At 31.1% G+C, this 17,401-nt stretch overlaps 1 protein-coding gene across 2 annotated transcripts in view; it reads right to left on the bottom strand.

Annotated features, from left to right (window-relative positions):
- LOC126837334 (uncharacterized) overlaps positions 1-17,175 on the bottom strand; it is a 39,526-nt gene extending 22,351 nt beyond the window's left edge. For both annotated transcript variants that reach the window (XR_007685503.1, XM_050571198.1), the window contains exon 1: positions 16,966-17,175. The gene's annotated coding sequence lies outside the window, so the exon portion shown is untranslated. The remainder of the gene's footprint in view (positions 1-16,965) is intronic.
- Between the last annotated feature and the right edge of the window lie 226 nt (positions 17,176-17,401).

Genomic DNA, 17,401 nt, shown 5'->3' with positions numbered 1-17,401 from the left:
GGCCATGCTTGGAGGAACCAAAATCTACGTGCAGTGATTGAACAAAATCCTGTCGGTAAAAGACCTTTGGGAAGACCAAGAATGCGCTGGGAAGATGTTATAAAAAAGGATGTTGAACAGATGGGTGGTGGTTCCAATTGGAGAAATCTAGCGTTGGACAGAGAAGGATGGAAGCTTTGGTTGTGAGACTGGATGGTCTTAAAGGCCCAATAAACCCAAGAAGAAGAAGATTAGTACACACTACACGGCTCGAGGACAAGACGTTAGGTCGGTGTTGACAAAGAACGAGTCCCATAAAGGATCGCCAATTCGTGGGTTACAGTTCATCAATATTGAGGAACGTATTTCAATGTACAAATAAATATCAATTTTTTTATGAACAGTAACGAAAAGTATTTATTATTATTTTTTTTTTTTTAATTATTTAAATTTTTGCTTATTTGTTTAGTCAACAGAGTTCAGTAATTTGTACTTCATAGTCACAATTTTTTACTTTTCGATTTACTAAATCGAATATGCGATTCCCAGAGGCCAAATGTTCCTGTGCCCCCCCCCCCCCACTGGTATGCCACTGATTACTAGGAATACAAGTGTTTTTATGATGTAAAAACATTTTTACAACGTCCAATCGTCCAGTCTGAAGATTCAGCAAATTATTCTCAACTCAAATTAAAAAAAAAAATCAAATACGTAGTCATGATTTTTTTTTTATCTGAAAAACTCCAACAAAAATAAAATATAACCCGTTAATAAACACATTTATTTTCAACAAATTGATTTACAATAAATACGTTTTTTATCATTTACAGTATCGAATTAAAAGCGTTTATTCGAAAGTGATTTACCCAAGTCATGCGACCGTCTTCCCGTCCCTACTATACACCGACTTCACTGTTCTAGATTTTTTTATTTTGTTTTATATAATTGACTATTGAAAGAGTCGTACCTATTGAAAGATTTGTATCTATTGAAAGAGTCGTATCTCTAATAAATACTTGGAAAACAAATGTTTACTCTATTAATTGTGAAATTTCGAAAATTTAAACACATTTTTTTTCTTGTTTTGTTGTAAGAACAAAATATGAAAAACGAACTGTTAAAATAAAAACGTCGATTTAATTTTTTCCAAAAAGCCTCCACTGCCTATCAACTTTGAACAAACACATTCTTAAAGGTAAACGCATGAGCTATTAATATTCGAACAAATCGTACGTCATAATAATATTATGATTTCGGTCGGACATTTATGTACAATCGTAGGAATAGTAATAATTATAATTATTGTATAAAATATATTGTAGCACATAATATTAAATTACACATCGTACCAGCACCGTTATATAATATATTACTGATAAATTCGGCCAGGGGAGTTGGTAATAAAAAGGCATGACAAAAAAATGTGCAAGATGTATTATGATATGAGCATCTGTTCAAAATAAATAGAGATCACGATCTAGCAAAGATAGGCATTCGGTCAAAGGTTCCCAATTAGTGATAACAAGTTACCACTTTGGTTATGGCGGTTAATGCCAACGTCCCGCATAGTTAGCTCGCCCTTCGTGGTCCTTTTTTTTATGCTAGATTATAACCATATGGAGAGTAATACTGTAAGGGTAGCTAGAAACCTATGACAGCTGCTTGTCGAAGATATTATTTCGTGATACAGAATATGGACATTATTATGTGATAACTGTTATCAGATAACAAATGGACAAGTTGTCTGATTACCGCACCACTGCGAAACGGAAGTTATCCGCGTCGCTTTGGAAAAATTCGAATTTATTAACTTCAGCAAAATGTATTAATTTCTACTAATAACAGCTAATTCCACAAATCGTTTTTATTTAAATCAATTCGTTTTATAATATTCTAATAGACTGAAAACTTCAAATATTTTCTTATCGTTTGGATAACATCAATCATGGCTTTTCATATCGTTAAACATTTTTTATTATGTATTCAAATTTTAATACGAAAATAAAGATTTCTATTTATAATATTCAAGAAGCTGTGTAGCGATAGTGGTGAAGCAATGATTTATTGTTGCATATTTATCCACTTGTCTGTGACCAATAGATAAAACTATCAACAGAATTATAATCACTATCGTTTTAAAATTATGACACTAGGCCCACAAAATATATTTAATTTTAGCACTATGGAGCAGATGCCAGATTATATTGTTTATAAACTTTTACCATTAAGTATTTATAATGTACTATATATATTTAATGCTATTACTAAAGCAAATAATTATACTATTATTAAACAGTGAACAATCACTTTCATAACATTCTTATTTTTCATAAGAGAATTAAAAATACGTTTTTCCTATTTGGGTACAAAGAAAATGTAATTTAATAAGCTGTAGCTATCGGGTCGAATCTTAATTATAAATACAAAAATGTAGTATTTTAGAAATAATATGAGATATTTGATTTATAAATCAGGCTCTTAAAAGTATATTTTATACAATAAAATAATGGTAAAATAAATGGTATTTTTGGATAAGAATAAAAAATATTTAGTTGTCCCTAAAAGAGTACTATCTTGCTTCAACATATTTTTTTTAACGTTTTTTTATATATTTGTTTAGACAGTTTAGTTGGAAACGGCGTGAACTATGCGGAAAATCAACTTAAACAAATGTCAATAAGAACAGATCCACCCGCTGAACCAGTAAAACATGTAAAAGGTAATTTTATATCAAAATATTTGCATATATATGAGGCATCTTGGTTTATAAGCTAAAAAAAAAAAATGAATTACTACAAGTCAGTATAGTAATTTTTATGGTAATGATTTTGTTGGATAATTAATTGGATTGCCGACTGTTTTGTATATACATTTATAATAATAGTATAGTAATCTATGTTGTTTTTTTTACATGTAAATATTAGTTTAAAATATAATTGTTTTACTAACACAATTAATTTTAATAATACTATCAAACTGCACTTACTGTTAATGTACCTAAATCCTACGTAGATATGGCTACTTAGACGGTGCAATGCTTAGTTTGCAGACAAATATATATTCAATAAGAACATGCAAAGTGTTACTTGTACATGTACGCGGTGCTATACCCAAAAATGGCGACCGTTTCTCATGTGGGGTTTGTTTTTAAGGAGTTTTGTATAGGCAATTATTAAGGAAAAAAGAGGTTTTAATAAATTTCGACTATATAAATTAATTTACCGGTCAATTTGTGTAAGATTCGTGGTATTATTTTTAATTTAAATCATTTTGTCTATAATTAAAAGCCATTTTGGTTTATTTTAGACCAAAAAGTCAGAAAACATTTCGACTGTGTAGGATGGCCCCAATTTCAATTCTGTTAAGAGATTCGATTTTTTTAGCTACTTTACTGTGTTATGTAGGAAGCCGGTTTTCATTTAAAAGTTTCAGTTTCTTTTAATTAAATTGATCACATTTGCGATTTTTTCAATTATAAAACCCAATTCGTTAAAACCGCTTTTACGTTAAAAAAGCAAAAAACAAAAATCAATTTCCCACATAACCTCGAATGCCAAAACACTGGTATAATTAACAGAATTCAAATCGGAACATCTTAAGTAGTCGAAATTTAGTCTGGCTTTTTGGTCTAAAATGTCAAAAAACATACCGCATGCAATCCTCTTAAGAGGACGTCACACGGTCGTTATTTTCTTCGAAAAACTCGCCTTACGCGGATTAATTTTACAAAGGCTATAATCACAACTAAGAAACCAAATTTTTACATAATATAGACAACAACATTGTCTGTGCTCTACACTGGCCCTTTTTTAATATTTTAACCAGTAAATGAATAATTAATTAATTAAGAAAGGACTTTATTGAATTTTTTAAAAATGATATAGCGTTGGATGTATTAGGTATATCGAAAAATACGGATGACGGAACACAGATAATTTTGTCATGAATAATATGTATGAATTTCTTTCCTTAACTATTTATTTTTCTGGTCAGGTGGCACTGCTGAGAGCCTTCCTATTCACACGTTATGTCGTTGTATCGTAGTCATCAGACTTGCTGATTATACATATTTTGTATGGATTGTAAATAAAGAAAATATATTTTTTAAAAACTATATATGAAGCCTGAGAAAGTCATTTTGTCTGTGAATAAAAGCCATTTTAGTTAATATATAATAGTACATTTTTTGTCCGTCGCACAGGCTGCCCCCGAATAAGTAATCCGAAAACAGATTTGAATTTTTCATGAAGTTTACTTGAGATCGGTCAGCGTACTTTTTCGATATCTTATTCCCCTACTACGCACAAAACACACGTTTGAACATTTTATAAAATTTCAAATTTTAAAATAAAATTCGGAAAGAATTAAAATGAAAAATTTGAAAAAAATACTCTCACCGATCTCAAGTAAACTTCATGACGAATTCATAACTGTTTTTAGATTGCTCATCGGATCGTTGGTTCGGCGTGTAATTATTACAACTACAACAATTTTGAAGTTGAATATCATTTTCAAAATTTAATTTTGTTTAAAAATGATTTTTTTTAAGTTCGCCAAAACTAACAAAATCTCACAGAACACGTTATATCTTACTCAAACTGAATTTTTTCGTGAAACAAGCAAAATATGAGGAAGTATCCACTGTATAAAAAAATCTGAAAGAATTAAAAAAAAACTGTCATCCCCGCCGGATAAATGGTGTTCCAAATTTGTAAAATTTTAATACAAATTAAAACAATTTGGCTGAAATTTAGTCAATTACTTTTTAAACAAAATGAGTATCAGGTTCATGTTGCTCATTTACAGAACTGGAATGGTAAGGTCAAATTCATGAGTTTTAAGGTTCCTTGTAATTTTTCTATGTTCAAAACTTGTTTCCAAAATAGTCTACTTAAAATGTTTGCCTTATATAACTCTTAACATTCAATTTAATACACAGCCCCCCTGTTTTTGGGCCTCCACTTTAAAGACTCTATTTAATCTCATTTTACGAAAAATGAGAATAAAACACTAATGGGCAAATTTATGCAAAAGAAATGGTAATATTTAAAAACTAGATTAAATTTCCTTTAAAACCATAGAATGCTCATTGCGCCACTCTTCACCCCTCTTATACTTTTTTTCTTCTAAAGTTACGAAACAAAAATAACAAGATAATTTGTTGAAAATTTTCGAAGATTTTGTTTAGTTTACAATGCATGATTTTGTTTTCTTCTATGCTTGATTATAGGAAAAATAAAAATAAAATGTGTCTCCACTTATGGGCTTAATTTATGGAGGTATACTTTCAAAGAACTTTTTGCTTTAGTACTGGCGTATCGAATGTGTTAAACCGTTCATTTAATAAATTAAGTAAACCATCCTTATTGGTTATTTTCTAATACTGTATTAAAAAATGTAACCCAATCGGCAATCATCATCAGAATTGAAACCGTCTTCCGAATCGGAAGGTATATTCTGGTTTATTAAATAAATTATATTATCTTTGGTATGGTTTTAACGTAGATAATGTTTACATGGCTCTCCGCTCTTGAAATATTTTTAATAATAAAATAAAGAAGGTAGTTGATTCGGCCAGTACTTTTATTATGGTTAAAAATATAAATAAAAAATTAAATCACTAATAAAATATTAGTTTCTATTCGGAAAAGAGAAAAACTTTATTCAATTAGAAATCAACGTCTTTTTCACTGAGTGTTTGTTAAATTCTACTTAAATATAGAAACATGTGGCAATTATTAATTGTTTAATGTTGTTTGTGTCTGCAATTTTTTACAAATGTTTAATAAAGAAAATTTAATAATTTATAAATAAATATAACTCTTTTTGCTTATAATCAATTTGGTTTTAGATATGGACTGTCTACTAGACATGCATTGATCTCATTTTCTAATTTTATTCATACAAATAGATGCTACAAATTTATATTATGCTGATGATATATTTGTATTAGTTAAATTAAATAGTATTAATGACTTACCTATATAAATCTGCTACATCTCGTTTAAATAAAATTAAAAATTGGCTGGATAACAATACTTTAGAATTGAATTAAAAAATATCCATATATGTCTATATTTGTTTAACAAATACTACTAATCATTTTACTGAACCTTAAAACATTCACACAGTGAATTGTTTACAGTCTAATGACTGCTCATATTTAGGCATTGAATATGTAATTGTCGTAAAATATTTGGGTAAAGTGGTTGATTAAAAGCTTAATAAATGGTATAATCATAATACTCAACACAAAATGAACTTGATGCATAGATTTTTTTGTACATTTAACAGTTTAAATCAACAATTTTTAAGAATAGCTTATACTTCTTTTGCTCAATCAATAATGAGTTATGGAATACAAAGTATCGGTAAAAAGTGGTATTGGCCCATCCCTAATTTTAACACTATTTTGTAAGTACATTTATTGTGTAACATGGAATGTGACAACATTCTTTCATAAAAATATTAAAATATTGTGGATTATATTATGTATTGCATTAAAAAAAAAAAAATTCAGAAACTTAATTGTAAAATAGAAAATGCAAACACAGTTCTACACTTTGTAAAAGCGAAAATGTAAGAAGACTTTTTAGGAATTATGTAATATTCTAGGGACTAATTTAAGGGAATATCTACTATGAGAAAAAGCATCAGAGAGATAATATTTTATACTGACATTTATTATAAATTAATAATGTTAATGTACATATTTGTTTAGATGATTTGGTTGGAAATGTCGTAAACTATGCTCAGAATCAACCTGAACAGATGTCAACGAGCACAGCCCCGACTGACGAGCCAATTGACCTAACTACAGGTGCACAAAGTAATATTAAAACATACATTTTGTATATAAATGGGGATCTAGTTTGTTACTTTAAGGTTTAAAATATGCAAACTAAGTACTTAATACTTAGTTTAATTAAAACAAATTGTATTTTATTGTTTGACATCTGACTTAAGACCATTAATTCAGACATAATATAATGTCTGAAAACCGATTACGGATAATTAACAAGATTACTGACTTAAAATATACATTTATTCATAATAATATTGTACAATGTATTTGTGTATTGTTGTTAACCTATAAATTTATATATTTACCGCAGTCTGTGTAAAATATCGTTAAGTAAAAAAAAAAAAAATCAACTTAGAAAAAATGTGATAACAATTTAGGAGTTAAGTAATATTAGATGTATTTTTAATTTTATTAAAAACCTTTATTTGTGTATACCTAACAAAAATTTATTTTAAATTAGCTTAGCGGTAAATTATCTGATGGGCTATGCGGTATAATTTGTGAAACACATAGGTAACTGTGTTGTACATTTATGTTCTACGAAAACAACTTAAATCTCTTAGAAAAAAAATATAGTAAAATATTAAATATTGTTAGTTATATCAAGTTAAACACTACACAAGGGGTTTTAAGAATAGATTTTTTTTTAAATTTCATGTAAAAACTTACATAAACTTAAAATTAAAAATTATATCATACCATGGAATTTTGTGAAAAATTCTCTTATAGTATACAAAAAACAGGTTACATGATTTTTTCCCAAAAATATCTATCAGCTATTGCCTATTTTCGACTTGCCATGTTTAAGACATCGTGATTTTGGCGTGTCGTGTGACTCGTGAATTAATATGGACATTTTTTAGGGTTTTCCGTGGGATTAACTATAGTTGGTGGTTTTAGTGCATATTACATGAAGACTAGACTCTTCTAGTTGATTTTATCAGAAAATTACGACTTACTTCATATCAAAAACCGATTATGGGTAATTTCTCGCAAAAAAAAAAAAAACAAATTGATTGAGATAAGCGGTGCTGTATAAGAAAATGATAACCGACTTTATGCAAGATTTCCGCAGTCAAAAGAGCATTCTACCGCCCGTCCGTCTATACTACCAGTTCCGCTTGTGACTTTGATTAACCCTCAGCACGGCTACATCTGTGTATATATCACGGCTATTATTTATTTTATTCATTTAACAGGCACAAGTGCCCAAAACAAAATTAACAGTAATATTTATATTTATTTATAAAAAGAAATAATACTAAAATAAAGCTGTACAATTTAAGACGTCGAGAACGATGGGTCCTCATTAGCAGCAATACGCATGAGACGAGACATAGGAGAGTTAAAGGAATAATTAGTGGATGAAAAAGTTGTATTATTTTAAAACCCACTCATTTTTTTTTTTGTAATGACTTTTGGCGAACACATTTCCATGATTATTGACATTTTCATGTCTTAGCTCTGGCACATAACCGAAAAAAGCGTTATCAAAAAAGCGTAACGAAAAAAGAAATAGGGTTGGACGGGAGATAGGTGTAGGAGATAGGGGTGAGTGATAGGAGTGGGGGGTAGGGGTGAGTTATAGGAGGTAGGGGTGAGTGATAGGGTAGGGGATTGGGGGTTAGTGATTGGGGTAAGATATCGGAGCTAAGAGCTATGTTGTACGTTCAACGTTCAAATTAGAACTAAATAATAAAACCAAAACAGTTTAAGGGCCCAATTTCTCTATGAATTGTTTTAAGCCAGATAATAAACGTTACAATTTTAGCCAGAAACTTGTCGTTTTAATATACTAGCTTGTTGTTACCGCTTGTTAATATACTATATCATTATCTATAATTCCACCACTACTCTAAATTTATTCGGTACCCAACGAGACATGAAAATGCTCGTTCGTGGTTGCAGAAAAACTTTTATTTTCTTTTTTTGACATTACTCTTCTCGACTATCGGTTATTGTCGTAGGAGTGTCATTTTTTTTTTTTTTTTTTACTAACCGACACGAAGGGCGTGCCGAGAAGATGTGGTTTCCTATCTGTTTACGCTGACCGTATAAAACATAAATGCGGGTGTAATTTTTTTCCCCGCAGCTTCAAACGACACGGGTGTAGCTCGTCCGGATGACGGCGGCGATTCCAGTGAAAACGATACGGGCAACTGGTGGGGCGAAAACTGCGGTAACGACGACGACGTGTGCGTTCAGGCCTTGGAAATCGTTACCGGAAACGGAAACGGAAGCTCGCCGGACCAGAAAGAAAAAACGCGACGACAAACACACACGAGTGAGTACAGACATTACTTGCAAGCCTCTCCGGGCGGCGAGGTGTTCGAGTTGTACGTGACAATGGCCTACCGCAATCCGGTCGTGTACGATTTCGAATGGCGGCAAATGACCGATCACCCGTCGACTCGCTCGACTACCCAAAACGCATGCGACCACCACATGTCGGCGCCTCGTTGCTTGGAATGCCGCCGCGGTCTTATCCGACGAATTGGCGATTTGATAGCGAAATCCAAAAACGACAAGCACCCTTCGAATGACTCGACCGTTGTGTGGCCTAATGGTCGAAGCGCGCAACGAAGGCGCATACTGACCGACGACAAACCGGCATTTTGCAATAGAATAACAAAATAAAAATAGTATTAATAAGCAAAACCAAGTAATAGATTTTCAACATCTTAGTTCAATATTATCAAGTGAACGTTGGTATGGTTTTAACGTAGATAATGTTTACATGGCTCTCCGCTCTTGAAATATTTTTAATAATAAAATAAAGAAGGTAGTTGATTCGGCCAGTATTTTTATTATGGTTAAAAATATAAATAAAAAATTAAATCACTAATAAAATATTAGTTTCTATTCGGAAAAGAGAAAAACTTTATTCAATTAGAAATCAACGTCTTTTTCACTGAGTGTTTGTTAAATTCTACTTAAATATAGAAACATGTGGCAATTATTAATTGTTTAATGTTGTTTGTGTCTGCAATTTTTTACAAATGTTTAATAAAGAAAATTTAATAATTTATAAATAAATATAACTCTTTTTGCTTATAATCAATTTGGTTTGGACTGTCTACTAGACATGCATTGATCTCATTTTCTAATTTTATTCATACAAATAGATGCTACAAATTTATATTATGCTGATGATATATTTGTATTAGTTAAATTAAATAGTATTAATGACTTAGGGTCGTAGCGCCGCCGCGTGTCCTTGGGCCGCATCATTGTTGTTATTATTTTACTTAATTTATAGTTTACCCAATACGCGTCTTCTTTTTACCGATATTTAACGAAAATATTGTTATCCAACCAACTGAACGATTGACGTTTTTGTCGAACCACCAATTTTGCGTTATCCGAACCTTGGATTTTCTTTTTTAAATCAAGACGAACTTTTTTTACGCGCAGCACAGAAAATAAATGGATTTTCTTGTTCAAATTCGTAACTTCGTGTCGAAATTCACAACGCTATACATCCTTTACATTAACTTTCTGGGATTTGTTTGGAAAACCGAGGAGGAGCAATAAAAAATTAAAACTACTCGCTTAATTGAATGTTTCATAGAGACAGTATGTCTATTGTTTCAAGACACAATATGCGGGTAAAAGATTTAGAAGAAATCTCAACTTTAGATATTGCTATCAAAATGATTTTACAGTGTAATAAGCTGAGGTCATTGGGTTTGTTTAATTTATTACTAGGCTATTAGTCTGTATTATATTTCCTAACTTTAATACTTGATGATCTTGAAATGTATAACCTTTTAAAGTAGTAGTCGATTTCTTTGTGCTTTGTTATTATCCGTTTTTATACACGTAACTGTCTTGCAGTCTAGTTAACATATTAGTATTTAAGCTTAATGAATTTTATGTATTATGGTATAATATCACTACTTTTGTCTGTAGTTTAGGCGCTTGTTATCAATATCGATATATTCTTTACGTTTTGTATTATTGTTTGAAAAGTTTAATAAAATATATTTTTAAAAAAATAGTGTTTAAAAGTAAAAGTGTTTATTTCTCATCTTCTATGTAGGTATAAAGGTAGGCATCTGTTTACCACAACTGTTAACGTTGCCCGCTTATATGAGTTACCAAGAGTTTATACTATTTTTTTTTTTAATTATATCCCGTCTTATGTAATATTTTCCATCAGCATAACAACAATTCAGTCTAATAAAATACTCATATTAGAGATGCAAATCTAAATTGCGGTATTCTTGTCATCATCTCAAGAAATTATCAAGTCTATAGACATCACAATGTGACATTAATCTTCCAAAGAACATCTAAAGGTAAGTGGAAATTATACAAATGTGTACAAGTGTAACAGTGTTGGGCGATTTCTATACACAATATTAAAATAATTAATTTACCTACTAATATTATCATTAGGCCTACTGGTTACTATAGGAGTAAGAATGTAACGTCCTCGCTCCTCACGTTAAAAAAGTCAAGTGTAGTGCGTTAAATTTTACTTATAGAGAAAAACATAACCGTATTATACTCATTCATAGGTGTTAAGTAGTATAATTAGAAAATATTTCAATATTTCATTTTGTAATAATGGCCTCAAAATATAATCACTGATAGGTAGGTACTCGATTATAGACCGTAATGTTAAGTACAATTAGAGAACTGATTAAAATATTCTATTATTTTATAATTAAAAGATGGTAGACTTGTAATAATTATTTTACATGTTTCAAAATTACATCGGATAATTTTTTATGTTATCCGTAATCCGATCAGTTTTTTTTTTTTTTAAGAAAATTGCGTTATTATTGTACGGTTATTAATATAAATACTTTATAACATAAGAAAATGTAAAATAGTACAAACTAGTTTTAGCATCGCTGCGGATCTGAGATGGTATTGATGCGTTTTTTATTATTAGTTTTTTTGGACCCTCAATAACTTTTCAAATAGTAGACCGTACTCGAAAAGTACTTTATAATATGCATTAAAATCAAAAAACGGCCATTTAAAATCACGTAACGCAAAAAAAAAAAAAAAAAACTTTCCTTCCAAATTGGATTAGGATATTCTTTAAGTATGGAACTACAGGTACCTTTTACCCTCGAAGAGTTGAAAAGTTTTTCTTTATTGAGTTTTTTTCAGGTGTAGTTTTTCCATTTGAAGGTAGGTCTATTATTGTGAGTTGTCACACTAACATACAATTTGTTCAAAAATATGTAGTCGCACTTTTTTTTGCAATATGAGTTTCATGTTGTTACTGTGTTCTGATATTATTATGTCTTTGCACGCATACATCTTTGCACGGCGTATTATAGCCGTAATAATGATGATTAAAAAATAATTGTTTTTTTAATATCATATAAATTAGGATTAAAAATGTAATTATACCAGATGTAACTCGCTGAGTTGTTATTTTTTTGCAAGCATTCCACAAGTGTTGACGACGCAATTAGGTTGGTGATGAAAAACGGACGGAATAATCTGAATGTATGTTGACAAACGGCTCAAGGCAATTTAAAATATATACTTTTTTTTTTTTTTGGCAAAACAAAACGACTCATTACGAAAAGTCTGGCCCGAAGAAGAATTGAGTGCATGAGATTTTGTGATAAGACTTTTTGGTTAAATCAATTTGGTAGAAAATGCGGTGTAATGCGCATAGCGTTTATTCTATCGATTTGAAAATTTTGTAATAAAAAAAAAAAATGTTTAAAACATTGACTCGGCGGTACTTGATGCAACAGAGTGTAAGAAAACGGCCAGTAAATAAATTGGTACGAAAAAAAAACTATTAATAAAATCAATTTTCAGCTCGATCAGCTATTACCGGTTTTCGTGCTTACAGCTTATTACTTAGCACATAAAAAAAGAGCTTGCTCACACGCCCACTCGTGTAATATTTATGCGGTGAAAACATAAATAATGAATAAACCTCCGCCAAAACCGGCATGTTATTAATTATAATATAAGCCCGGACGTCGGCAAAGCTCGTCCACTATTCATTAGGGTTATTAAATTAAATACACTACACCATAATTACTGCAAACTAATAGGTAAAATATAAAGTATAGTATAATATTAAGTATATTAAGTATATGTTATTGATCACAAGCCGGAACAGAATACTCTGTATTGGTGCGGGTAAACATATTGCTGAGGTCTTTCCATATTTTTGAGATCCAAATTAACTATATAGGGTTGAGATTATATTATTCCAGAGTTGCATAAATAGTTAATACATTTAACGGACCAATCACGGGCCACTAAAAACATCTGTTGATTCGTTAAACCTTTAATGAACGTTTTTGCAACCCTTTCATTTTGGTATAGCCGTATAGGTAAGGTATATAGTACATGAACTTTAACAATTTTACTGTAAAACAAGCACAGTGTACCTCCTTCGAAAACCCACAAAATGGATTCTATCGGGTTTGTCAGTAACTGAACTTATAAATATTGTTTTCGCTGTGGTGCCGATTAGTGTTCATTACTAAGATTAATGGCGACTGTTTTTTCATCGAATATACAAGTCTCGTTTGTTAGATTGGTGCGATTACGTTGATAAATATAGCCGACTCGTTTAAAAATGTACTTCACGTTAATTCGATATAATTTAGATTATAATGTGTTTTTTTTTCTACAGGCGCCTTAATATTAAATGATAATACCAGAAAGGAAAACGTATAGTTTTCTACAGTTTTCTACCCTACAAAAGTTTAGGATTTCAGTCTTTGAGTATGAACAAACATAAAGAATTTATCTACATAGTATTTCCATAGACTTGTTTCGATAACATTTTTTTAGGCAAAAATTCTATCCAACCTTTCAACTTGGTTGTTTTACTCATAGTCTTAAATTGTTTTCCAAAAATGTGCATCTCCCAATACACACTATACGTGTGGCCGAAACGAAGTGGTTTATCTCTCTCACTCCTTTCTTAACTGTATAGGTAGCTAAGGTTTTTCAACAAAACCGCATATAAATATTATAATACAATTTTTCTTGCTAAATTCAATCAAGTGTTTTCCGTAAATTACCTATTGTGTTTTATAAAATAAGATTTGTCTAAAGTTGTGTGTGCTTAAGAGAAAAAAAATTACAAAGTAATGTATAAGCTTAAGGTATGTATATTTTGAACTTAATTTGAAATCAATAGCAAGGGCGCCCGCAGGTGAAAATTCAGGGGGGGGGGCTGCCTATGATTTTGTAATCGATTTTACAAATTTGGGATATTGGATATACATTTTTTTAGCTTTCAGAGAAGCTACGAAGGGAGTTGCCCCTCCCCGTGGGCGCCTTTGTTCAATAGGTATTCGATTTTGTTTTTTTTAACAGGCCAATCCTTCAAGCATGTTTGTTTCTCTCGTTTAGCATATTTTATAATATTATAAATCACACTACACGTTTGTTTTTGCCACTGACGTGCGGCTGCCATCGTTAATGACTCTGTTGGCCGAGTAATGTCAGACCCGTCAGGATGTTTACAGAATCACTAGAGCTGTAGGCGCATAGCGAAATCTTCGGAGACCTTGAGCCACATTTCAAACAGCTTCCAACTTTAAATTCTAAACGAAAAACAAATCGTCGGAATCGCGTTCACGTTGTTTTCGACCCCAACGATTTCCCATAGCGAGTGTTTTGATCTCTGTTAATAATATGATTATTTACTCCGTCAAGAGGTGTGCTGTATGGATTTAAAAGCGTTGTCACACCCGTCTGACGTTTTTTTGGCCACCGATGCGTTTTTACACGGTCGGATAATCGTCTCGATAATGATAATAATAATAATAGCAACAATAATGTTATTATTATTAATAGCCGACAAATAATTGGAACGCGTTTCGAGCAATCGATAAACGCGCAATACGTTCGGTCCATTCCGATTGTAACACGAGTCAAAGTTTTCAAAGCTTTTCCAAAATATATTTTGTATAGATTGCCAAAAAGTGGTATTAACGGCGTGTGATAACACTCGCAGATTCGCTGCATCGTAGTATATCATTACAGTTTGCTGTAATATTAACAAACTTTTTGTAACAACCACAGCGCAAAGACAGTCTTTGCTGCAAAGACAACGAATACCCATTGTCTTTGTTCCAAAAACGCAAAACTCCATCTAAGTTTTTTAATTATTTCACACACTTGTGTATGTGACTGTCGAATTAAAATAATTTTCATCATACGATAATATTATATATTATGCACTCGGTAATAATTAATATAAGTAAATAATCCGGTAGAAAAATGTGTAGGTATCAAAAGTTTATCACCCTTTTTATTATAAACTTCAACTGGTGACACTTGGCTGGTCAATCAAACATGGGAAATTCTCCAATCTCTTAAAAATCGAAAACTTTTGAAAAATTAACTATAAAGTTTCACAACATTTTCGACGTGAAAGTGCCATTTCTTGTACAGTAAAAAAAGGTGCTTTAATTTTAATGAAAATAGTTTATTTTTTCCAAAGCCCGAAATTGGACTTTTTATATTCTTTATTCAAAGTACATAATTATTATGTCTTATTATACTATGTTTAAGTTCATTCTTATACTAACTTTTTTTCAATAAGTTTTATTCCTTTGGGTCATAATCATGACCCATTGATGACATTGATGTTAAAACTTGAAACCGTTGTCTGTATTGCAGAAACCGATACAGCGTATAAGACTTGCAACATTTTTGTCGACGTCGACCTTACACAATTGTTGAATTATGTTTAACTTTAAGATTGATATGAGTTCATAAAAACCTTTGGACTCGACGTTAATGAATGGCTTAACGTGTCATACAAGCAATACAACATTAAATTATTAGCAAAGTCACATGCAATGGTGTAATAACTCATATTGTTTTACACGGAGGTTACAACATTAATTCATTGTGAAGATTTTTATGTTATATATAATATAAAATATATGTTCGTGTAAACCAAGATTTGTGCTTGGACACCCGGTAAACGATCAATTTTGTAGTTTTTTTAAAAAAAATGGTTGTAAGGCAGACAGTTTTTTTAACGAATATATTTAATATTATTTTAACAGGTCATGAAAATCCATTACAATTAAAACGGTTTCAAATAATTACTGTACCTCGTTAAACGAGCAAACAAAACTTCAACTTGAGACAAAAAAAAAAATCCTATACTTACAAGTGTAGGTACGACCAGAGGTTAACGAATATTCTACAAGACTTCTACAATTCGACGAAAACCGACAAATTTGATGGCATTACGACCGACTTGTGTGAATAATAAAAGAATTCCCGCTTAGGTCTGCCAATACGTAAAAATAGCAAATGGAATTTATTGCTTATTTATATTTTAATAATTTTTATAAAACTTCAATATTTTACAGATTCAGCCAAAACATACAAAGAATTGTATATTAAACATGACGTGTCATATTTTTAGTGGTTTTCAACTGGACGACACGGGTGTTAAAACTGAAAATATTGGTTAATAAAAACTGACATATTCTTAAACTAATTGTTGTATTTACATTATTAGGAAATGGAAATTGACATGAAAATTTTTAACAATGTCTTTTAAAACGATTAATTGATGACCTAAAAATGGTTTAATATGCTTAAATCTTGATTAATAATGAAAAACCGTAAATTATATATGTTAGAAATGCAAAATAAAAATGCTAATTTGTTTTTTATTTTCCAAAAAGGTTTTTTATTTCAAAATACCAGCTCCTATATTTTTTTTAATGCATTTATTACCAAGCCCGGTGTTACATGTATGTGGGGAAATGACAAACAAATGTTATAAACAAATTTGATGGTGTTTTATTAGACAACACGTCTTCGTTAACCTCTTGTCTGATTATATACATTATATATTTCCTTGACAAAAAACATACCTGTACCTTTCAATACAAAATCATTTTATTTAAATTATAAATGTGTCAAAAAAAAAAAAAAAACTGACGACAATTTATTAAAAAATCGCATATTTTTCAAACATCAGTTGTAATGTAGTTGTGCGGGACTATACGCTTGTAAAAAAAAATATTAATTTAAATCGAATGCCCACTTACTTCGTACGCCTATACACCTATTTTGGATTTTGGGTAGTTTATTATGCTATTAGAATATTTACAGTGAAACGACAAATGTACGAAAATCATCGCTCGGGTAATATGTTTTGTTATTTATCATATTAGTCGACTCGAAATCGTAGTAAAATTTACCTTCTTCTATGGAAAACCCACGTGACCCGTCGAACCGCATTTCCCCACTGTTGTTGTACGTTAGGTAATTTTTAACGGTTGGCCGCGACTCGGAATGACTTTTTGAACGTCCCGAACCTAAGTAATTGTGAAAAAAAAAAAAAAAACAACACCGTAATAACAGTCGGATTAATTAAATCCGGTCAAGTCCGAAGCTGTTTCCACTCCAAACGGTCGTCCGCACGTTACTACCAGCGCAGCGGCGAAGATAGCTCACGCGCACAGCCAAAGTCCGTGTTTAATGATGTTATTATTTTTATTATTATTACGCCCCTCCCCCCCCCTCTGCCCCCACCACCAGACTTGGCGTCGACCTCGGTTCTCTATTTTTGCGGCTAAACAACGGCAAAAGACTATCGCTTTTCGAACGGTGATGTACACGTCCAGACATCAGCGC

Source organism: Adelges cooleyi, unplaced genomic scaffold (assembly GCF_023614345.1).
Source record: "Adelges cooleyi isolate 19-005CV unplaced genomic scaffold, UGA_ACOO_1.1 ACOO_flye_CR_arks_rails_tigmint_CR_PRNA_248, whole genome shotgun sequence".
NCBI lineage: Eukaryota > Metazoa > Arthropoda > Insecta > Hemiptera > Adelgidae > Adelges > Adelges cooleyi.
The sequence above is the reverse complement of the archived record's forward strand: the minus strand, read 5'-3'. Positions and strand labels throughout refer to the sequence as shown.